This window comes from Pituophis catenifer, unplaced genomic scaffold (genome assembly GCF_029215685.1).
Source record: "Pituophis catenifer annectens isolate HBS135680 unplaced genomic scaffold, rPitCat1.0.hap2 SCAF_8, whole genome shotgun sequence".
NCBI classification, from domain to species: domain Eukaryota; kingdom Metazoa; phylum Chordata; class Lepidosauria; order Squamata; family Colubridae; genus Pituophis; species Pituophis catenifer.
This window is the reverse complement of record NW_027256888.1, coordinates 55,715,189-55,740,462: the sequence shown is the minus strand read 5'-3', so window position 1 is coordinate 55,740,462 and position 25,274 is coordinate 55,715,189. Positions and strand designations below refer to the sequence as shown.

Here is a 25,274-nt window from a genome sequence, read left to right as displayed (position 1 = left end):
ATATATTTATTTCTTTTGATTCATAGGTATAAATGTGCGATATTTTTGCAATCAGGGTTTTTTCCTATGTTGAAAGATGTTAAAATGGCCATGGTGGGATGAAATCTCTATTCATCGCTTTCAGGCCTGTCAGACATTTTATGTTGTTTCTTCTGAGACTTATGGGAGACTGGGATAGCACTATTTCGGCCTTTTTAGACCTCTTCAGCCAGACACACCCATATTTTGTGACTCCTCCCTGTAGAGGTCAAATATTTATTTCTTTTGATTCATAGGTATAAATGTGCGATATTTTTGCAATCAGGGTTTTTTCCTATGTTGAAAGATGTTAAAATGGCCATGGTGGGATGAAATCTCTATTCATCGCTTTCAGGCCTGTCAGACATTTTATGTTGTTTCTTCTGAGACTTATGGGAGACTGGGATAGCACTATTTCGGCCTTTTTAGACCTCTTCAGCCAGACACACCCATATTTTGTGACTCCTCCCTGTAGAGGTCAAATATTTATTTCTTTTGATTCATAGGTATAAATGTGCGATATTTTTGCAATCAGGGTTTTTTCCTATGTTGAAAGATGTTAAAATGGCCATGGTGGGATGAAATCTCTATTCATCGCTTTCAGGCCTGTCAGACATTTTATGTTGTTTCTTCTGAGACTTATGGGAGACTGGGATAGCACTATTTCGGCCTTTTTAGACCTCTTCAGCCAGACACACCCATATTTTGTGACTCCTCCCTGTAGAGGTCAAATATTTATTTCTTTTGATTCATAGGTATAAATGTGCGATATTTTTGCAATCAGGGTTTTTTCCTATGTTGAAAGATGTTAAAATGGCCATGGTGGGATGAAATCTCTATTCATCGCTTTCAGGCCTGTCAGACATTTTATGTTGTTTCTTCTGAGACTTATGGGAGACTGGGATAGCACTATTTCGGCCTTTTTAGACCTCTTCAGCCAGACACACCCATATTTTGTGACTCCTCCCTGTAGAGGTCAAATATTTATTTCTTTTGATTCATAGGTATAAATGTGCGATATTTTTGCAATCAGGGTTTTTTCCTATGTTGAAAGATGTTAAAATGGCCATGGTGGGATGAAATCTCTATTCATCGCTTTCAGGCCTGTCAGACATTTTATGTTGTTTCTTCTGAGACTTATGGGAGACTGGGATAGCACTATTTCGGCCTTTTTAGACCTCTTCAGCCAGACACACCCATATTTTGTGACTCCTCCCTGTAGAGGTCAAATATTTATTTCTTTTGATTCATAGGTATAAATGTGCGATATTTTTGCAATCAGGGTTTTTTCCTATGTTGAAAGATGTTAAAATGGCCATGGTGGGATGAAATCTCTATTCATCGCTTTCAGGCCTGTCAGACATTTTATGTTGTTTCTTCTGAGACTTATGGGAGACTGGGATAGCACTATTTCGGCCTTTTTAGACCTCTTCAGCCAGACACACCCATATTTTGTGACTCCTCCCTGTAGAGGTCAAATATTTATTTCTTTTGATTCATAGGTATAAATGTGCGATATTTTTGCAATCAGGGTTTTTTCCTATGTTGAAAGATGTTAAAATGGCCATGGTGGGATGAAATCTCTATTCATCGCTTTCAGGCCTGTCAGACATTTTATGTTGTTTCTTCTGAGACTTATGGGAGACTGGGATAGCACTATTTCGGCCTTTTTAGACCTCTTCAGCCAGACACACCCATATTTTGTGACTCCTCCCTGTAGAGGTCAAATATTTATTTCTTTTGATTCATAGGTATAAATGTGCGATATTTTTGCAATCAGGGTTTTTTCCTATGTTGAAAGATGTTAAAATGGCCATGGTGGGATGAAATCTCTATTCATCGCTTTCAGGCCTGTCAGACATTTTATGTTGTTTCTTCTGAGACTTATGGGAGACTGGGATAGCACTATTTCGGCCTTTTTAGACCTCTTCAGCCAGACACACCCATATTTTGTGACTCCTCCCTGTAGAGGTCAAATATTTATTTCTTTTGATTCATAGGTATAAATGTGCGATATTTTTGCAATCAGGGTTTTTTCCTATGTTGAAAGATGTTAAAATGGCCATGGTGGGATGAAATCTCTATTCATCGCTTTCAGGCCTGTCAGACATTTTATGTTGTTTCTTCTGAGACTTATGGGAGACTGGGATAGCACTATTTCGGCCTTTTTAGACCTCTTCAGCCAGACACACCCATATTTTGTGACTCCTCCCTGTAGAGGTCAAATATTTATTTCTTTTGATTCATAGGTATAAATGTGCGATATTTTTGCAATCAGGGTTTTTTCCTATGTTGAAAGATGTTAAAATGGCCATGGTGGGATGAAATCTCTATTCATCGCTTTCAGGCCTGTCAGACATTTTATGTTGTTTCTTCTGAGACTTATGGGAGACTGGGATAGCACTATTTCGGCCTTTTTAGACCTCTTCAGCCAGACACACCCATATTTTGTGACTCCTCCCTGTAGAGGTCAAATATTTATTTCTTTTGATTCATAGGTATAAATGTGCGATATTTTTGCAATCAGGGTTTTTTCCTATGTTGAAAGATGTTAAAATGGCCATGGTGGGATGAAATCTCTATTCATCGCTTTCAGGCCTGTCAGACATTTTATGTTGTTTCTTCTGAGACTTATGGGAGACTGGGATAGCACTATTTCGGCCTTTTTAGACCTCTTCAGCCAGACACACCCATATTTTGTGACTCCTCCCTGTAGAGGTCAAATATTTATTTCTTTTGATTCATAGGTATAAATGTGCGATATTTTTGCAATCAGGGTTTTTTCCTATGTTGAAAGATGTTAAAATGGCCATGGTGGGATGAAATCTCTATTCATCGCTTTCAGGCCTGTCAGACATTTTATGTTGTTTCTTCTGAGACTTATGGGAGACTGGGATAGCACTATTTCGGCCTTTTTAGACCTCTTCAGCCAGACACACCCATATTTTGTGACTCCTCCCTGTAGAGGTCAAATATTTATTTCTTTTGATTCATAGGTATAAATGTGCGATATTTTTGCAATCAGGGTTTTTTCCTATGTTGAAAGATGTTAAAATGGCCATGGTGGGATGAAATCTCTATTCATCGCTTTCAGGCCTGTCAGACATTTTATGTTGTTTCTTCTGAGACTTATGGGAGACTGGGATAGCACTATTTCGGCCTTTTTAGACCTCTTCAGCCAGACACACCCATATTTTGTGACTCCTCCCTGTAGAGGTCAAATATTTATTTCTTTTGATTCATAGGTATAAATGTGCGATATTTTTGCAATCAGGGTTTTTTCCTATGTTGAAAGATGTTAAAATGGCCATGGTGGGATGAAATCTCTATTCATCGCTTTCAGGCCTGTCAGACATTTTATGTTGTTTCTTCTGAGACTTATGGGAGACTGGGATAGCACTATTTCGGCCTTTTTAGACCTCTTCAGCCAGACACACCCATATTTTGTGACTCCTCCCTGTAGAGGTCAAATATTTATTTCTTTTGATTCATAGGTATAAATGTGCGATATTTTTGCAATCAGGGTTTTTTCCTATGTTGAAAGATGTTAAAATGGCCATGGTGGGATGAAATCTCTATTCATCGCTTTCAGGCCTGTCAGACATTTTATGTTGTTTCTTCTGAGACTTATGGGAGACTGGGATAGCACTATTTCGGCCTTTTTAGACCTCTTCAGCCAGACACACCCATATTTTGTGACTCCTCCCTGTAGAGGTCAAATATTTATTTCTTTTGATTCATAGGTATAAATGTGCGATATTTTTGCAATCAGGGTTTTTTCCTATGTTGAAAGATGTTAAAATGGCCATGGTGGGATGAAATCTCTATTCATCGCTTTCAGGCCTGTCAGACATTTTATGTTGTTTCTTCTGAGACTTATGGGAGACTGGGATAGCACTATTTCGGCCTTTTTAGACCTCTTCAGCCAGACACACCCATATTTTGTGACTCCTCCCTGTAGAGGTCAAATATTTATTTCTTTTGATTCATAGGTATAAATGTGCGATATTTTTGCAATCAGGGTTTTTTCCTATGTTGAAAGATGTTAAAATGGCCATGGTGGGATGAAATCTCTATTCATCGCTTTCAGGCCTGTCAGACATTTTATGTTGTTTCTTCTGAGACTTATGGGAGACTGGGATAGCACTATTTCGGCCTTTTTAGACCTCTTCAGCCAGACACACCCATATTTTGTGACTCCTCCCTGTAGAGGTCAAATATTTATTTCTTTTGATTCATAGGTATAAATGTGCGATATTTTTGCAATCAGGGTTTTTTCCTATGTTGAAAGATGTTAAAATGGCCATGGTGGGATGAAATCTCTATTCATCGCTTTCAGGCCTGTCAGACATTTTATGTTGTTTCTTCTGAGACTTATGGGAGACTGGGATAGCACTATTTCGGCCTTTTTAGACCTCTTCAGCCAGACACACCCATATTTTGTGACTCCTCCCTGTAGAGGTCAAATATTTATTTCTTTTGATTCATAGGTATAAATGTGCGATATTTTTGCAATCAGGGTTTTTTCCTATGTTGAAAGATGTTAAAATGGCCATGGTGGGATGAAATCTCTATTCATCGCTTTCAGGCCTGTCAGACATTTTATGTTGTTTCTTCTGAGACTTATGGGAGACTGGGATAGCACTATTTCGGCCTTTTTAGACCTCTTCAGCCAGACACACCCATATTTTGTGACTCCTCCCTGTAGAGGTCAAATATTTATTTCTTTTGATTCATAGGTATAAATGTGCGATATTTTTGCAATCAGGGTTTTTTCCTATGTTGAAAGATGTTAAAATGGCCATGGTGGGATGAAATCTCTATTCATCGCTTTCAGGCCTGTCAGACATTTTATGTTGTTTCTTCTGAGACTTATGGGAGACTGGGATAGCACTATTTCGGCCTTTTTAGACCTCTTCAGCCAGACACACCCATATTTTGTGACTCCTCCCTGTAGAGGTCAAATATTTATTTCTTTTGATTCATAGGTATAAATGTGCGATATTTTTGCAATCAGGGTTTTTTCCTATGTTGAAAGATGTTAAAATGGCCATGGTGGGATGAAATCTCTATTCATCGCTTTCAGGCCTGTCAGACATTTTATGTTGTTTCTTCTGAGACTTATGGGAGACTGGGATAGCACTATTTCGGCCTTTTTAGACCTCTTCAGCCAGACACACCCATATTTTGTGACTCCTCCCTGTAGAGGTCAAATATTTATTTCTTTTGATTCATAGGTATAAATGTGCGATATTTTTGCAATCAGGGTTTTTTCCTATGTTGAAAGATGTTAAAATGGCCATGGTGGGATGAAATCTCTATTCATCGCTTTCAGGCCTGTCAGACATTTTATGTTGTTTCTTCTGAGACTTATGGGAGACTGGGATAGCACTATTTCGGCCTTTTTAGACCTCTTCAGCCAGACACACCCATATTTTGTGACTCCTCCCTGTAGAGGTCAAATATTTATTTCTTTTGATTCATAGGTATAAATGTGCGATATTTTTGCAATCAGGGTTTTTTCCTATGTTGAAAGATGTTAAAATGGCCATGGTGGGATGAAATCTCTATTCATCGCTTTCAGGCCTGTCAGACATTTTATGTTGTTTCTTCTGAGACTTATGGGAGACTGGGATAGCACTATTTCGGCCTTTTTAGACCTCTTCAGCCAGACACACCCATATTTTGTGACTCCTCCCTGTAGAGGTCAAATATTTATTTCTTTTGATTCATAGGTATAAATGTGCGATATTTTTGCAATCAGGGTTTTTTCCTATGTTGAAAGATGTTAAAATGGCCATGGTGGGATGAAATCTCTATTCATCGCTTTCAGGCCTGTCAGACATTTTATGTTGTTTCTTCTGAGACTTATGGGAGACTGGGATAGCACTATTTCGGCCTTTTTAGACCTCTTCAGCCAGACACACCCATATTTTGTGACTCCTCCCTGTAGAGGTCAAATATTTATTTCTTTTGATTCATAGGTATAAATGTGCGATATTTTTGCAATCAGGGTTTTTTCCTATGTTGAAAGATGTTAAAATGGCCATGGTGGGATGAAATCTCTATTCATCGCTTTCAGGCCTGTCAGACATTTTATGTTGTTTCTTCTGAGACTTATGGGAGACTGGGATAGCACTATTTCGGCCTTTTTAGACCTCTTCAGCCAGACACACCCATATTTTGTGACTCCTCCCTGTAGAGGTCAAATATTTATTTCTTTTGATTCATAGGTATAAATGTGCGATATTTTTGCAATCAGGGTTTTTTCCTATGTTGAAAGATGTTAAAATGGCCATGGTGGGATGAAATCTCTATTCATCGCTTTCAGGCCTGTCAGACATTTTATGTTGTTTCTTCTGAGACTTATGGGAGACTGGGATAGCACTATTTCGGCCTTTTTAGACCTCTTCAGCCAGACACACCCATATTTTGTGACTCCTCCCTGTAGAGGTCAAATATTTATTTCTTTTGATTCATAGGTATAAATGTGCGATATTTTTGCAATCAGGGTTTTTTCCTATGTTGAAAGATGTTAAAATGGCCATGGTGGGATGAAATCTCTATTCATCGCTTTCAGGCCTGTCAGACATTTTATGTTGTTTCTTCTGAGACTTATGGGAGACTGGGATAGCACTATTTCGGCCTTTTTAGACCTCTTCAGCCAGACACACCCATATTTTGTGACTCCTCCCTGTAGAGGTCAAATATTTATTTCTTTTGATTCATAGGTATAAATGTGCGATATTTTTGCAATCAGGGTTTTTTCCTATGTTGAAAGATGTTAAAATGGCCATGGTGGGATGAAATCTCTATTCATCGCTTTCAGGCCTGTCAGACATTTTATGTTGTTTCTTCTGAGACTTATGGGAGACTGGGATAGCACTATTTCGGCCTTTTTAGACCTCTTCAGCCAGACACACCCATATTTTGTGACTCCTCCCTGTAGAGGTCAAATATTTATTTCTTTTGATTCATAGGTATAAATGTGCGATATTTTTGCAATCAGGGTTTTTTCCTATGTTGAAAGATGTTAAAATGGCCATGGTGGGATGAAATCTCTATTCATCGCTTTCAGGCCTGTCAGACATTTTATGTTGTTTCTTCTGAGACTTATGGGAGACTGGGATAGCACTATTTCGGCCTTTTTAGACCTCTTCAGCCAGACACACCCATATTTTGTGACTCCTCCCTGTAGAGGTCAAATATTTATTTCTTTTGATTCATAGGTATAAATGTGCGATATTTTTGCAATCAGGGTTTTTTCCTATGTTGAAAGATGTTAAAATGGCCATGGTGGGATGAAATCTCTATTCATCGCTTGAAACAGGCCTGAAAGCGATGAATAGAGATTTCATCCCACCATGGCCATTTTAACATCTTTCAACATAGGAAAAAACCCTGATTGCAAAAATATCGCACATTTATACCTATGAATCAAAAGAAATATATATTTGACCTCTACAGGGAGGAGTCACAAAATATGGGTGTGTCTGGCTGAAGAGGTCTAAAAAGGCCGAAATAGTGCTATCCCAGTCTCCCATAAGTCTCAGAAGAAACAACATAAAATGTCTGACAGGCCTGAAAGCGATGAATAGAGATTTCATCCCACCATGGCCATTTTAACATCTTTCAACATAGGAAAAAACCCTGATTGCAAAAATATCGCACATTTATACCTATGAATCAAAAGAAATAAATATTTGACCTCTACAGGGAGGAGTCACAAAATATGGGTGTGTCTGGCTGAAGAGGTCTAAAAAGGCCGAAATAGTGCTATCCCAGTCTCCCATAAGTCTCAGAAGAAACAACATAAAATGTCTGACAGGCCTGAAAGCGATGAATAGAGATTTCATCCCACCATGGCCATTTTAACATCTTTCAACATAGGAAAAAACCCTGATTGCAAAAATATCGCGCATATATATATATATATATATATATATATATATATATATATATATATATATTTACGTGCACACAGATGTAGACATTCATATATATACAGATATATATTCTGTAGTATTTATTTTATATATATTCTATTTATTTATTTTATTATTTAATAAATTTAATAAATACATTTATTATTTATTTATTTATATTCAATTTATATAATATATATTTTATAGTATATTGTTTCTTTTGGGTTGTACAAGTCAGGTGTGGGTCAGATGATTCAATAACGTGATTTGAATGTACATATATATTCTTTATTGGCCAAGTGTGATTGAACACACAAGAAATTTGTCTCCGGTGCATAAGCTTTCAATGTACATACAAAGAACAAAGTCATATAATCATAAGATACCAATAATAGAAGTAAAAGGAAGAGGAGGAGTCACAAAATATGGGTGTGTCTGGCTGAAGAGGTCTAAAAAGGCCGAAATAGTGCTATCCCAATCTCCCATAAGTCTCAGAAGAAACAACATAAAATGTCTGACAGGCCTGAAAGCGATGAATAGAGATTTCATCCCACCATGGCCATTTTAACATCTTTCAACATAGGAAAAAACCCTGATTGCAAAAATATCGCACATTTATACCTATGAATCAAAAGAAATAAATATTTGACCTCTACAGGGAGGAGTCACAAAATATGGGTGTGTCTGGCTGAAGAGGTCTAAAAAGGCCGAAATAGTGCTATCCCAGTCTCCCATAAGTCTCAGAAGAAACAACATAAAATGTCTGACAGGCCTGAAAGCGATGAATAGAGATTTCATCCCACCATGGCCATTTTAACATCTTTCAACATAGGAAAAAACCCTGATTGCAAAAATATCGCACATTTATACCTATGAATCAAAAGAAATAAATATTTGACCTCTACAGGGAGGAGTCACAAAATATGGGTGTGTCTGGCTGAAGAGGTCTAAAAAGGCCGAAATAGTGCTATCCCAGTCTCCCATAAGTCTCAGAAGAAACAACATAAAATGTCTGACAGGCCTGAAAGCGATGAATAGAGATTTCATCCCACCATGGCCATTTTAACATCTTTCAACATAGGAAAAAACCCTGATTGCAAAAATATCGCACATTTATACCTATGAATCAAAAGAAATAAATATTTGACCTCTACAGGGAGGAGTCACAAAATATGGGTGTGTCTGGCTGAAGAGGTCTAAAAAGGCCGAAATAGTGCTATCCCAGTCTCCCATAAGTCTCAGAAGAAACAACATAAAATGTCTGACAGGCCTGAAAGCGATGAATAGAGATTTCATCCCACCATGGCCATTTTAACATCTTTCAACATAGGAAAAAACCCTGATTGCAAAAATATCGCGCATATATATATATATATATATATATATATATATATATTTACGTGCACACAGATGTAGACATTCATATATATACAGATATATATTCTGTAGTATTTATTTTATATATATTCTATTTATTTATTTTATTATTTAATAAATTTAATAAATACATTTATTATTTATTTATTTATATTCAATTTATATAATATATATTTTATAGTATATTGTTTCTTTTGGGTTGTACAAGTCAGGTGTGGGTCAGATGATTCAATAACGTGATTTGAATGTACATATATATTCTTTATTGGCCAAGTGTGATTGAACACACAAGAAATTTGTCTCCGGTGCATAAGCTTTCAATGTACATACAAAGAACAAAGTCATATAATCATAAGATACCAATAATAGAAGTAAAAGGAAAGATGAGAAGGATAATAGTTATACAGCCCTACCACATGGGTAAATATCTTTTAGACATAAGGCAATGCTGGGGGAATTAGGTGTTCAGCAGAGTGATGGCACAAGGGGGAAAAAACTGTCTCTTGTCTAGTTGTTTTGGTATGCAATGTCCTATAGCGGCTTCCTAAGGGGTGGAGTTGAAACAGTTTATGTCCTGGATGTGAGGGGTCTGTAGATATTTTCTCAGCCCCCTTCTGACCGATGCAGTATACAGGTCCTCAATGGAAGACAGGCTGGTTGCAATTGTTTTTTCTGCAGTCCTATCAGTTGAAGCCTGTACCTGTCTTGTTTGGTTGCTGTACCAAACCAGACAGTTATAGAAGTGCAAATGACAAACTCAATAATTCCTCTGTAGAACTGTATCAGCAGCTTCTTGAGTAGTCTAAGGTTTCTGAGTTGACGCAGGAAGAACCTTCTTTGTTGTGGCTTTTTAATGATGTTCCAATTAGGTTAGATGGGAGATTATAGAACTCAGAAACTAGAAGGTCTCTACTGTTGATACTGTGTTGTCTAATATTGTAAAAGATATTGTAGAATAGGCTCTTCCTAAAATCAACTATAATCTCTACAGTTTTAAGTGTGTTCAGCTCCAGATTGTTCTGATTGCACCATAGGGCAAGTTGTTTAACCTCCCATCTGTATGCAGATTCATTATCATCTCAAATGAGACCAATGACTGTTTTATCTTCTGCAAACTTTAGTAATTTAACAGAGGGATCCTTCGAGATGCAGTCATTTGTATAGAGGGAAAAGAGTAATGGAGGGCCCTGGAGGGTGCCTGTGCTAATTGAACAGGTATTCAGCGTGTTTTTACCTAGCTTTATCTGCTGCTTTCTATCTGTTAGAAAGCTTATACAAGTGTGGTCAGGCAGAGTAAGCTCAGTCAGTTTGGAGAGAAAAAAATATGGAATGCTCGTATTGACTGCTGAGTCTACAAAAAGGATCCTTGGAAAGATCCTTGGGGATTCAAGATGTAAGTTGTAGTGCAGTGCCATGTGGCAAATTGCAAGGGGTCTAGCAGCAGATCCGTTATGATTTTCAGATGGGCCAGAACTTACCTTTCAAAGATTTTCATAACTACAGATGTCTGAGCAACCACAATTCACTCCTTTAGTTTGTTATTTGTATTTCTCTTTTAAATATTAAGACATCATCCAGTTTCTTTTGTATATCCATTATAATATCCTGTTCCATATCATTCTTGTAGCATATCATCTGTAAAACCATTTCCAAATCACCCTCAATCTTGTCAGGTAGAACTGCTTTAATTTTTTTTTCTTCCATAAATTGTGAGTGATTCTTGGAGACTGCATGGACAAATCCCTGCAGTTTTCCTGACAAAGTTTTTCAGAAATGTTTTGCCATTGCCTCCTTTATAGGACTGAGAGAAAGTGACTGGTCAAGGTCACCCAACTGGCTTTGTGCTTTAGGGTAGGATTAGAATTTATGGTCTCCTGGTTTCTAACCTGATGTCTTAACCAGTACACCAAACTGACTCTATCTATAGAGGCAAATACTCTTAACATTAACTCTTAAAATACCCTTCAATATATCCAATGAAAAAATATTTTGCTTCATTCTATAAGTTGACTTTGTGTTTTCTTTCCTCCATTAGTACTCTCTAATTCCCTCCAGTGTCTAATTCTTAAAGTCTTGTCTTACTTTTTAAAAAAAAATGTTTCAAAAGCTTTTTTCCAAGGGAAGATTGCTTTATTATTAAATCCAAAATCTTATTTCAAATTTATATGGACTCCTAATCAATTTGTAACTTTCTAAAATCAAAGTTTTAATCATCCTTTTACTGTCGATTCAAAATAGTTTTTTTTTAATTTTAAAATTGGAAATTAAGATGTCTTTTACTAAGAATTGAAGGAAACTCACAGGATTTTACCTGTGTTGTAAAATCTCCCAATCCAAGGGTTCTTAATACCTGAAAAGCCATTTTCAAGCAATTTCCAAAAGTGATTAGAAAAAGAAATATGCAAAATTATTGTATTTACAAAGGCACCAGCACAGCTTTGGCAAAGATCTTGTCTCTTACAGAGCTCTAAACTTGCCAGAGACTGCTACATTGCAGTCTTCTCACAGGAAGAACTTCTGGGCAATCTCCTGTCCTTTTCTGGAAAGGAATTACAATTAAAGAATTGGACTACTCACCAGTTTTTCATTGCATTGCAGAGATCAGCTCTGCTTTTAGAAGAGTTGTCTTCCCCGGAAGTGTATGTCTTTCAGTGAATCTATAATGAAACACCTGAAGAGAACATTTTTTTTTATACTGTAATATACAAGTATGCCAATATAGTATACTGTTCAATTGTTTTCTGCCTTTTTTTCAGCCTTCAAATGGCCTTAATATAAGAAATGAACTTTTTGTGTTGTAAATCCATGCTTGAAAGAGATGAATTGGAGTACAGGTAGTCCTCAAGTTGAGACCACAATTGAGCCCAGAATTTATCTTGCTGAGTGAGAAATTTGTTAAGTGAGTTTTGCCCAATTTTGCAATTTTTCTTGTCACATTTATTAAATGAATCACTGCAGTTGTTTAATTAGTAACCCAGTTGTTAAATGAATCTGAATCCCTGTTGATTTTGCTTGTCAGAAGGTTACAAAAGGGGATGACGTGACCCCAGGATACTGCAACTGTCATAAATATGAACTAGTTGACAAGCATCTGAATGTAAATTATGTTACCATGGGAATGCTGCAATAGTCACAAGTGTGAAAAATGGTCAAAAGTCACTTTTTTCAGTGCCATTGTAACTTCGAATGGTCACTAAATGAACTGTTGTAAATCAAGGACTACCTATATATGTCAGAATAAGGGGAAGGTCTTCTGTTGTAATTCTGAACATAAAGTTGTCCAGGGGTATCCTTACTATTTTTAAGGAAATGTCAGATATTATGTTTTGTTACTTTCATTATAATGTGATATTGTAGCATCATTTTTTCAAGGGAAGAATTTCAGGATACCTGTTGAATATATCTCTCTCCTGTATTAGGAGAGAAAACATGGTAGAAGAAAAGATGCAAGAAGGATTGTTTGGCATAAAAAGAAGAGATTTTTCTGGAGTGTTTTTCATTATGTTTTTTTTAACAATTATAAAAAATAAATAGATATACAGTTCTGTAAATATGACTTCGTAAGTTGGAGATTAGTGCTTTTAAATTACAGGGATGTGATATACTATCTTTTAAGTATCCTGTTCATTTCATTATTGCAGATTTTTCTGAAGGCTCTAGACATTTTCTAATGGTTTTTTTTTAAAGATAAGCTTGCATTATTTGATATGGACTTCGGTTGAAGTAAGAGTAATTTTATCAATTCAAGAAATATGTTTTTAAGAATACAATAGATAATTTAATAGTAGCATTAATAGTTAACGAGTAGTTGCTCTGTCTTCTGGAAAGTAAATCCTATGTCTCATAATACAGTAATGAAAATGAGGAAATATTTTAGAATCAAAAATAAAAGATTGGCTGTGTATAATAACCAAAAGGATAAACAATTTTAGTAATTGGGATCAGTATAATTTGAATTTCCTGTAACACGAATTGAACTTTTTGAAATATATTTTAATGCACGTTCAACAAAGGAGAAAATGGAGTGATTGAAGTTCAATTTGTACCATGTTATTAACCATTTCCGCTTGACTAGGTGAGTAAAAGGATAATGGATGAAGCTTTTATTATTGCCTTTCTGCTAAAATGAAGTGGTATAAAAGATAAGGTAATGAGATTAATGAATATAAAGTAAAGAATTAATCGGTCAAATTCAAAGAGGGAGATGATATGAGAGAATTTGGAAGTTGTAAGTTTCTTTTTTTTTAAATGGACCCTATCAACGTAAGTAGAACTTGAAAAACTGGTACTTGCTATGTATCCAGGTTTTCATTGGGTTCCTTAATATTCACAACGTTACAGGTTAAGAACCTAATAAACTATGAGATTATAAAATGTAATTATCACTTGTTTCTCTGTCTCTTAGTTTCAATTTTGAAATAATATAATAAGCTCTGTGAAGCTTTTCTTTGCACACTAAAGAAAATTTTTCAGAACCAGGGTTGATGTGTTACTCCCCACAATTCCTAATGGGAGATTTACTCATTGTGTATAAGAATCGGTATATGTAGCCAAGCTCTATCAAGATCATGACACACATGATGCTCTTATCACCAATGTGTTTGAGAAACTTTAATTCTTCTTTAGTGACATGTGTTGGTTCATAATTAAAGTTTTTCTTTAATTTTCTCCTGTTGGACAAGGAATTTTTTATCCTAAACAGTATTGCTAGATTTTTGCTTAGCAGCAATTAAAATCTACAAACAGGTAATTAAGGATACTAGCTATGGATGGACCTATTAAAAATTTCTCTTTTATTATTTTTTTTAATCTTTATCTGTCTTTATATCATTCTGTGGCTTTCATAGGCTCCTCCTTTAGTCTTAGTGTTATTATTAAGAATTGTTATAGAATATTGTTAATGTTATATATTGTGTTAGCAAAGAAATCCTAACCTTTTAGTTATCTTTTATCACATATATTTCAGTGATATTATTTAAATGGGCATATTTTTTTTGTTTTTATTTTATGTATGTATTTTATGGTCTTTGACATGAATATCATTTGATTGATAAGTTATGGGCTATATTAGAATTACAGAAACATTTGAATTTTATTCTTGGAGTGTTCAGAGCAGTTTGTATGAACTTGTTCCTTTTTTTCCTGATAGACAAACTGTGTAATAGACATAGGCCAACAGGTGTTCAAAGCTACCCAATGAATTTAATTTAGTAAATACAGATTTAAATATAGATCTTGTGTCATGTAATACTTAATGATTATGCAGGTCTACATTTAGGGAGATTGTTTACAGGTTTAGCACTAGCTATCAGCTGTGATGGTGCAGTGCAGAGGTGGTATTGACCAGTTCTGGAGAACTGGTAGCAGAAATTTTGAGTAGTTCAGAGAACCGATAAATACCACCTTGGTAGTACAGTGGTTTAAAGCACCCTGTTATTAAGACCAGCTGCCTGCAATTACTGCAGGTTCGAATCTCACCAAGCTCAAGGTTGACTCAGCCTTCCATCCTTTCTAAGGTAGGTAAATTAAGGACCCAGTTGTGGGGGCAATAAGCTGACTTTGTATGAATATACAAAAGGATGAAGGCTATTGCTTAGCACATTGTAAGCCGCCCTGAGTCTCCAGAGAAGGGCGGCATATAAATCAAAATTAAAAAAAAAAAATTCAACAACAAAGGTGGAATAACTCATTACATCATGTTGAAACAGCTTCACTGGTATCATTTGCCTTCTGAGTCCATTTCAAAGTGCTCACTATAGTACATATATTGTCATAGGCCAAATTACTTACAGGATGATAGTTTTATACAGTCCTTGGACTGTTAGGATGTCAATGGAGCACATTTAATTGTATAGATCTAGATGTTTGACACAGTGCATCCATATAATGGAGTAAATTTCTACTTGAATTGAAGCAAATTCTCCCCTTCTTATAGTTGAAAGTTACAACATACAGTATTTTGCAAGCTATTTCTTCATCGAGAGGTTCATTAAAAGCCTTTATCAAGTAATTTGTAAACATTTAAGGTCCATAGGTATGTGCACTAATAAATTGTGGCTTGCAGTTTATTAGCAAATGGGTTCATATTTTGCTGTTTTTGCACCCTGGAGTATATCACATATCATTCACTACATATATGAATATTTTCTCAATTTCAGTTAAATATTATTGTTAATCCTTGTTTGCATTTTGTGAAATAAATTGATGTTTCTCACTTTTCATCTTGGCAAGTGAGAGTGGAATGTTTTCTCCCTATTTTATATACCTGCTGAGAGAATTTACAGGTGACAGCCAGTGTGATCAATCAATATGAAAAAGACTGAAAATTCCCATCAGAGTGAGAAAAAATATTGTGGAGATGAAAATAATCCTGGTGATAGCCAGTGCTATTCTGGCTTTTGTTAGCTCTCTCTGCTAAGTGGAGAAGTCAGAACTTCTAGTGAGTTGAAATTACTGTTTCATCGACTATATGGAAGTTCTTAGGTAGCCACCCAGGCTTCATTGAAGACTGGGCCCTGGGCTGTCCATAAATGACATAGAGCAGCCATAAGCCAGAACTCTCTAAGAGTTGGATTCTCAGAGTTCTGAAAATGTCAACAACAAGCCATTATTCATTACGTATCTCCTAAAAACTTTTGACTCATGAAAACATGGCACTTGTAGGAGAATATGTCAAGGTAATATGTAAAAGAAAAAATTGTAATGGATAAACATATCAAATACAAAGAATATTAATGCTATTTAATAACTATATATGATCTTAAATCATGTGTAAGGAGACAGTCATATTATTGGCAGATGAAAAAGTCAAATCTGTAGGGTTGCTATGAAAATGGTATATATAATAGCAATTGTTAGGAAAGGAATTGGAAAAATACATCATCAACAGAAGAGAATATTTATAGCTTTTAGTGCTCTCTGAGCTTGTTTGCTTTCTTGCAGATGTTTTATTATCCAACTAGGTAATTTCATCATTATCGTTGTTGTTGTTGTTAGTTGCAAAGTCGGGTCCGACCCATCGCGACCCCATGGACAATGTTCCTCCAGGCTTTCCTGTCCTCTACCATCCTCTGGAGTCCATTTAAGCTCACACTTACTGCTTCAGTGACTCCATCCAGCCATCTCGTTCTCTGTCTTCCCGTTCTTCTTTTGCCCTCAATCTTTCCCAGCATTAGGTTCTTCTCCAGTGAGTCCCTCCTTCTCATTAGTTGGCCAAAGTATTTGAGTTTCATCTTCAGGATCTGGCTTTCTAAAGAGCAGTCAGGGTTGATCTCCTCTAGGACTGACCGGTTTGATTGCCTTGCAATTTTCATCATAGAAACAGAATAAAAACTGATGGCAAAAAAAGATGTAGTAATCATTGAGGCTGCCCTGTGAGTTTGTTTTGTGTTTTTTAATTTATCTATTTATTACTTTTAAATATTGGTATGTTTTATTAATTTTTATTTTTATTTTTTAATTTTTTATTGGATTATCAGTGCCGGAAGGAAGTGGGACTCGCCCTGTGAATGCTGGAGGGGTGTTCTTGGTATTTCTTTGATTAGAGTGTTGTTTATTGTTTGATTGTTTGTCTGAGTTGGTAGTTCCTTGATTGGAATATTATTTGCTGCTTGATTGTTGGACAGTGTTAATCTCTACTAATCTTTATTTATTATTAAACTTCTATGCCACCATCTCCCCAATCTAGGTGTTGATTGATTGCAAGGAGATGTTTTGGGTTTTTTGTTTCCTTTTAAGATTTTTGTTGTCTCTTGAATGATCTGTAAATGCTCAGAGAGCACCAAGGATCCCTGATTTCAACCATGAGCTACAAATATTCTCCTTTAAATTGTATAACATTCCTTTCATCCTAATTCTCTGTTGAAGGTTAGGAAAAAAATTCCTTATATAAGAATATTTTGTTAGTTATTAATGGATATGTCCTCTTCTCTTGGAAACCATCTTTTGGTGATCCTGTTAGGTTTCTGTATTGAACAGTGAATTAAGAGTCATTGGCTAAAGTCGCCCCTTCGCCTCAATGATTCTGATTCCTACTAAAACATGCTTCAACATATAAATTAGCTGACAGTAGATTCAGAACAGGAAAAGGGAAGGCTTCACATGTCATAATTAATTAATGACATTTGTCACCACAAAAAACTTCATGAATTGTGTAGGTCTATTAGTGATCATTAGGCTGAGAAGTAAATGGAACATCTACTGTTTGCAATTATAATTGTTGGAGAAAAACAAATGGGAAAGATGCTGTTTATGAACATTCCAACAATATCTTGAAAAGTTGAAAATAAAAGTAGTAAAATATTTGGGGTAAGAAGTTGCATAATATTCAAAAGAAGAAATGTTTTGTAAATAGACCTGCATAAAATGTATGTATGCTAATTTTCATGTGTAGATGCAAATTTCAAAGTAGGTGCTATGAAATATTATAAAATGAATACATCTTACCATAGTACAAAAGGATATAATAAAATTGCATATTAATATTCTTGCTTGGTCTGTTACCCAGTCAGTTTACTGAGAATGTTTGTCTTGACTTGTCTTGGACTTGATAATCCACCAAATAGAAAATTTATTGACATATTTTGTTTATATTTTTCATTCATTCATTTAATCATTCATTTACTCTTTCATTCAGTAAATCAGTTTAGGTACAGTATCTCATGATTCCAGACCAACAATAGAGAAGCATTGTTTATAAAACAATTACTGAAAATCATATCATGTATTTTGTTTGTGTACCTGTAGTTGTCTAAGGGATTATCATAACAATTGGTTGCCCAATTGTATCATCCAATAAAGAAACAGAGATTATTATATAAATGGTTTAATCAACAATTATTCTGAAATCTTGTTATTTCTGTTTGTCATGACTGTTAATTTAATGGATTATTTGCTTTTAATTTAACTATTAATTGGCTTTTAATTTATCAGATTATTAATTTTCCCTTTTTAAAATTATTTAGATTAACCTCTACTGTTTGCTAGCCAATATCAGCTCTTAGTTTATGCTAAATTTATCTAGATTCTGTGGGTTGTAGCTGAAGCATCAGTCCTGCAAGTAATACTTGAAGAAGCCTAGATGCCAAACTTTTCAAAGGCAGGCTATTCAATAAGGCCATATAATTAATGGAAATCAGATTAATTCTATCTTTTCTTTTTCTGCTTGTGCCAGGGAAATTTAAAATTGAGTATAGAGAAAAGTTTAATTTTGCTGCACTGCCTTTCAAAAAAGTTTGAAAACAAATAAATAGGGATTAGAAATAAGAAAAAAAGGTCTATCATAAAAGCAAATGAATAATTTACAGGCCATGGGCTTTGAGGTGCATCAGGTCAGCAAAAATAATGCATTATGAAAAAGGAATTCAGTTTGCTATAAATCTGTCTATCTCAGCAGCTTAAAATAAAACAGTTTTACCCATCTCAGGCAACATTAGTTTGTTAGTCTCTGCTTCATGTATCAAAAATCATTCTGTGAAAATATCAATATCATTGGTTAATATAAATGAAATTAATTTTTAAAGCTGGCTAAAGGTTGACATATGAAAAATTGCATTACTTTGCAGAAGAGAAATTTCTGTCTTCTAGTGAAATTTCAGGTCAGGAGGGCAAGTAATTTTCACAATCTTCAATGGGAACCAATGAAATATGAACTTCATTGTCACCTAGCCCCAAAGCGATAAGATAAAATGAGCTGATACATCATTTGCTGTGGTTTTATCATCTCCTGCAGTAATTGGAAGAGAAAACATAAGAGCTTTTTTTCTCCCTCAATCTTGCCTCCTTACACAGACTTAAACCATTTTAGTCTGATCAATGCAAAGGTCACATAGTATATTATTTATTTATTTTTAATTCTTTGTGCTTGCTAAAATGTCTAGTGAAACATTAAAATAATGAATATAGTTAATTGAGTTTGTCACATGAAAGAAGTGAATGAGAATGTATATCAAGCTGTAGTGGAAATAGCAAGTAAAAAGATATGATGAAATCTTCAATAAATACATGAATAAACATTTCCCATTTAAGCTTGATTTCAAATAAACGACTACTAATAATTGTGATATCTGTTTTTCTTTGTTAACATCATTGTCCTGTTCTCTGTGTTAGACGTGTTTGGAAGCTTGATGTTATCCGAAGCAAATATTTGTTTTTCCTCTTACAAGGAAATTTTTTTAGTTATCTAGTTTATCTACTCAAGGACATATCTTTATGAATGTGACATTTTCTGATATTCACATGATACTGGTAATTATTTAGTTAGCTTCTATAAAGAAATTACATTAGATGAAATTATTTTTTTTTCCAGTGTTGGCATGACATAAAATGCTTGTTAAATAAGAAAAGAAAAGAAATTGAGCCCACATCAGATTGAATGATCAGTGTACTGTATTCTTAGGTGAAAGAAGTTGACACAACCTTCAGAAAGTATAAACACAACATAGTTCTTAAAATTTGAATACCTGCTGGATATTCAGTTATTTACAAATTAAAAATAAAACCAGTGTATAAGGCGCATATAAAAATTTGAACACCCTTTCAGTTTGTACTTTGTTATATCTCCTTGGGCAGAAATAACAACTTACAAACATTTCGAATTAAGAATATTTCTATTCTTGCATTGAGATTTTTTTCCTTTCATTTCTTATAGTTCTCTTGTAGCCCAGAAATATCCCTAGATTTCCTTGTTTCCACCGCATGTCTGAGATCTCTATTTTTAGTGATATTTTTTAGTAAATTTTTAGTAATATTTAAGCTTAGCTAGTGTGGAGGTCAATTCGATGTATGTATGCATGATGTATGGTAAGTACATCATGGTTCATTTTGGAGATATGCATTGGATAATCATCTTCCTGAATGTCCTGTCTCTTTTCTTTAATCCTAACATCTATTCAGTACCTGATTCTAGGCAGCAGAAATTTTCAATAGTGAATCCACTTCATATGTAGATCAAACTGCATTTTGACATTATACCATATGTTATACTGAAGTATTGTAAGTATTCATATCTGTTCTTTTAAGAGGACATTGTGAAGGCAGTGCTAGGTAAAAGTAATGGCATATTATTACAGGTGTCACCAGTGGTGAAATCCAACTTTTTTTACTACCGGTTCTGTGGGCATGGCTTGGTGGGCATGGCAGAGGAATGATACTGCAAAATCTCCATTCCCACCCCACTCCAGGGGAAGGATACTGCAAAATCCCCATTCTCTCCCCACTCCTGAGGGAAGGATATTGCAAAATCTCCATTCCCATCCCACTCTGGGGCCAGCCAGAGGTGGTATTTGCCGGTCCTCCGAACACAAAATTTCCATTACCGGTTCTCCTAACTGCTCAAAATTTTTGTTACCGGTTCTCCAGAACCTGTCAGAACCTGCTGGATTTCACCCCTGGCTGTCACTCTTTTATGTTTATAAAACTATATTTTAGCACTACAATGGTATTTCAAAAATGTGTATTTAGTTTTTCTACACTGAAGAATGGAATTAAATCATATAATATCTGGATGCAGTAACTAATCTAAAAAGGAAATGGGATACTTATGAATCAGAGACTATATTTATTCTAATGTGTTTGTTTCCAAAATCAGTGATATAGTTGAGTTCAGTTCAGTACAGTACCACTTTACGGTAAAGTATTCTTTGAGATTGTAATATATGCAATACAAATATAAAGTTTATTTTTCTAAATTGGTATATTCAAATGTTTGGCAGCTATGTCATAGGTTTTAAATATTTTTTTTAACTGTGGTTTATGTCAGGGGTTCCCAACCCCTGGTCTGCGGCCCAGTACCAGTCCGTGGTCCATTCAGAACCAGACCACAGAAGCGGTGAGCAAGTGCACAGGTATACACATGCAAAACTGCATTTGTGAAAGTGGTGTGCGCACTCATGCAAAATCATCCCCCCCTCACGCCCCAATCCTATCACCACTACTGCTGCTTTTGCCAGTCCGCTGAACTGGAAAGGTTGGGGACCGCTGGTTTATATGATTGTTTTGGCTTCTCGAAGCATACCTCATAAGGGGCTGAAGTTATATAACATACTAAGTCATATTATTAAACTTTTTTAGGCCACATATAATTTTGACACCCATGTGAAAAACTAAAGCTAACATTTAAAATGTTAGAAATACAATTAATTCATCACATGTTTTATATTTTGACAAATTTACAAATAGGCAAATTTGTTATGGATAATAGGCAGTGAGGGAAGAATGCAGGAGTGACTCGGATGCCTGCTTGCAAGGTAGGGCTGGCTGAGGACACTGGTAGTTGTCCTCCCTGGAGACAGGGGCCCTTGCTGATACCCTGAGGTAGGAAGATGGGGTGCAGTTTTTCTTCACTGCTCCCTTTATACCCCCTCCCATCAGAAAAGTGGCAGGTGTTCTGCAGGTCAGTTTAGGAGGAATGATTTCCAACACTCCCTGCCAGTTTCCCATCAGTAACCTCAATAGGGAAGTTGACAGGAACTTGGAAGTTCTGCTCCCACTGTTTTTGACTGCCTGTGGTCATTTTGTTTCTTCGTTTAGATAAAGAAATATCTCTGAAAGGATGACCCAGTGGGTCATGGGTTCTCTAGTATGTCACAAGCTTTCTGGTGTTACCTAAAATTTAATATGTCCTGCACCCAATTCCTAAAACCAGATAAAGAAAACCCAATTAAACAAACAAGTCAAAAACATTATGCTTATTCATTTATTTATTGAGGAAAATTATTCAAAATGCACACGTCAACCCAAAACACACAAGTTATATGACTAAAGAATAGTTACAACAGAAGAAAGCTGTTGTTTTGGAATGGCCAAATTATACCCTGCCCTTAATCTTATAGAAGTATCATGGAAGTGGGCAGTTCATCAATGTATCTGAGTTGAAGCTGTTCTGTAAGGGGGAATGGGCTAAAATTCCTCCAAGCCAATGTGCAGGATTGATGAGCAATTATTGGAAATGTTTAGTTGCAATTATTCTTGCCCAACGGGAGCATACCAGTTACTAACATACTTTTATCATGTACATTAATGTAGCTTTGGATCATTTTCCTCAATAAATAAATGAACAAGTATAATGTTTTTGTCTTATTTGTTTAAATAGGTTCTCTATATGAGTTTTAGAACTTGAGGGGAAAACATACCACATTTTAGACCATGTTTATGCAACGATATTAAAAATTCAAAAAGGTTCACAAACTTTTAAATACTACTGTCTATGTATTTGTATAATATAAAAACCAGGTTATGTATTTTTCAGTTAAATTTATATTAGTACTAATTTAATATATTTTCTGGAACTTTTCATTTAGATATTATTAGATGTTATTATTAGATATTAAAGCATTTCCTTCTATAGCTAGAAGTTGATGGCTATAGCTAGAAGTGAGGTTGTGCTGCTCAAACATTTGATGTCTCTGTCCAGTGTGTAAGAAAAAGCATTGTCCCTTTTCAATGACTAGTGGCAATTAAATGTAAAATAATATACAACAACACAACCTTTAATAGAGGGTTCCATGTGAACAGAATAAGCAGGGTTCCTGAATTTGGTATGATATGCAAAAAGTAAATTTTCAGATTAGAAAAATACAATTTAAACAAGAAAGGAGATATAATTTTTGAAGACATGCTCCAAGATTACCCGAAAGAGGGTATGTGTGTATATCTTAGAAACTAATATGCCTAGTGTGATAACACAATAGTGGTGGTAATGATGCAGTTTCCATGGCAACTGGTTCACTGGAGGGCTAGACCTCTGTCTAGGGTGCTGTCAGTATGTGTGGAGTTTCCAAGGAAGAAAGTCCCAAAGAAGGTCTGCTTCACCTAATCCAGATTTAATTGAACTCCAGAGACTTTGAAGTGAATCTACAGACAAGGCAGATACCATTCCAGCAAGGAATGAAGGCCTGTTTTAGCTGCCTCCAGACTCCTAACTTGTTCAAGTTAATGTTTCAAAAATTGCTTAGCGAAGCTTTTTTGACTATTCTGAAGTTATATTTAGGGTTCTATTCTAAGAAAAATTGTAATTATTACTATGATTTATCATTTAATATTAGGTAAGAACTGTTATTACATTTTTTATTTTTATGACTAGCTACTAATCAATTAATCCAGGATATTAACTAAAGGAATGAAAGTTATATTTGTATAGACCTGTATTGCAGAGCTTAGTCCTGAATACAGAATTACTGATGTCAAATATTTCCTTTTGCCTTATAGTATTTAATGATACAATATACCAGATTACCTTTACTCTGGTCAATTGGTGAAAGTATACTGCATTATGGAAATCTAGAGTAAAGTAGGGCTATTGTAATTGCTTTGTATTTTTAGAGGTAACTATGGAAGAGTAGGAGAAGCTACATATCTTCCATAATGTTTACTTTTGTACTGAATACTAGAAGTGAGGCAAATTTGAAAAACAAATTGCAGTAAAATATATAGAAAGTATTTTCCAGGAAGAAATAAATCCTGGCTGGAGGAATGTGAGGGACAAATTTTTGCCTTGTAAGATTCAGCAGGTTTAAGTAAATTTTTTTTTTTCAGGAGTATGTAATAGAAAAGAGCAAGCCAAAATCCAGATGGGATACAGGTTAGGGCTGTCCAGAGCTAGGTCCAGAGAATCCCAATTGTGTTTAAATTTATAGGATTGCTCTTATTCTTACCTCATCCTAAATAACCTTATAGGTACAGTATTGAAATAATCCGTATGTGTCATCTTGAGTTCCAGATTGGAATAATATGATATATTAGCAATAATAGTATTTACAGAACAGTAATGATTTCTGCCTTTGCTTTGCTATTTAGGTCATGCTCCCTCATTGTAGCAGTTACCTTTTTTATGTGTATTATAATTATATATAAATGATTTTCAGTTTTGTTTGATTCTTAAATTGGATGGTTTCAGATTTTACCATGGTAAAACTTTATGGATGATGAAAAGAAACCCTCCCCCACTAGATTATCAAAGTAGCAATGCAAACTGAAGTCTGTTCCATAGAGAGTGGAACTAACCATATAGAATGAGGAGCTGATGAATGGACCTTTCTGGAATTCCTCTCTGGAAAAGGAAAGGATCGCACATAAGGGCTCCATGCAAGGAGACAATAAGAACTTTGGCAGCCAAAGGATTTCCATCTTTGCTCAAACTACAGTTGACATTTTCAAAAAGAGTCTTCCTCTCTTAATCACTTCTCTAAATTGCTTGTTAACTGCTTTTTGGATATTAGGAATCTTCAGAATAGAAAGTTTTATTACACTGGGTGAATTTGCTGCAATGTTTGGTGAAATAAGTTTTATGCAAATTTAAGGACTTACAATTTTTAAAATTTTGGAATAAATAGAAAAAGGGTGATTAGAACATTGATTTTAGAAAGTTATAAACAGACTAAGGGGCTGGGTGGATTTGAAATAAGATTTGAAATTAATTATAAGAATCCTTCCTGTGTTTAGAATTCTATAAAATTTTGAAATTAAATATAAGTAATCTTCCCATAGGAAAATATTATTTATTTTTATCTTGTCTTTATAATTTTTATAAACAACTGAAAGCGGTGAATTTAATTAATAGTCTTCCATTCACCTATTTTCTCCAGAACACCAACCCTGTGAGATGAGTTGGGCTACGATATAGTGAATGGCCAAAGTTACCCAGGCAACTTTCATGCCTAAGATGGACTAGAACTCACAGTCTCCCGCTTTCTAGCCTGTGCCTTACCCACTAGAAAAACTATTTATTAGGAAAAAAGCAAAACAAAAGATGGGACTTTGAAAATTGGACACTAAGGGGAATAAAAAAGAACTAAAGATTATAACTAAAAGAGAAGAGACCTGTTAATAGAGAATGGAGCAAGATACTGTAACTCTGGAAGAATTCCAGCTAGGGCTGCAGAAAAACCTTGGTTACGTAGGAAAAACCTGGCTAGAGGAAAAACACACATAAAACCTACGAAGAAGTAAGAAAATAGA

The 25,274-nt window shown here is 35.2% G+C and overlaps 1 protein-coding gene across 2 annotated transcripts in view; it reads left to right on the top strand.

The window, feature by feature from the left end:
• LRBA (LPS responsive beige-like anchor protein) overlaps positions 1-25,274 on the top strand; it is a 369,838-nt gene that overhangs the window by 242,501 nt on the left and 102,063 nt on the right. The gene's annotated exons all lie outside the window — the stretch shown is intronic.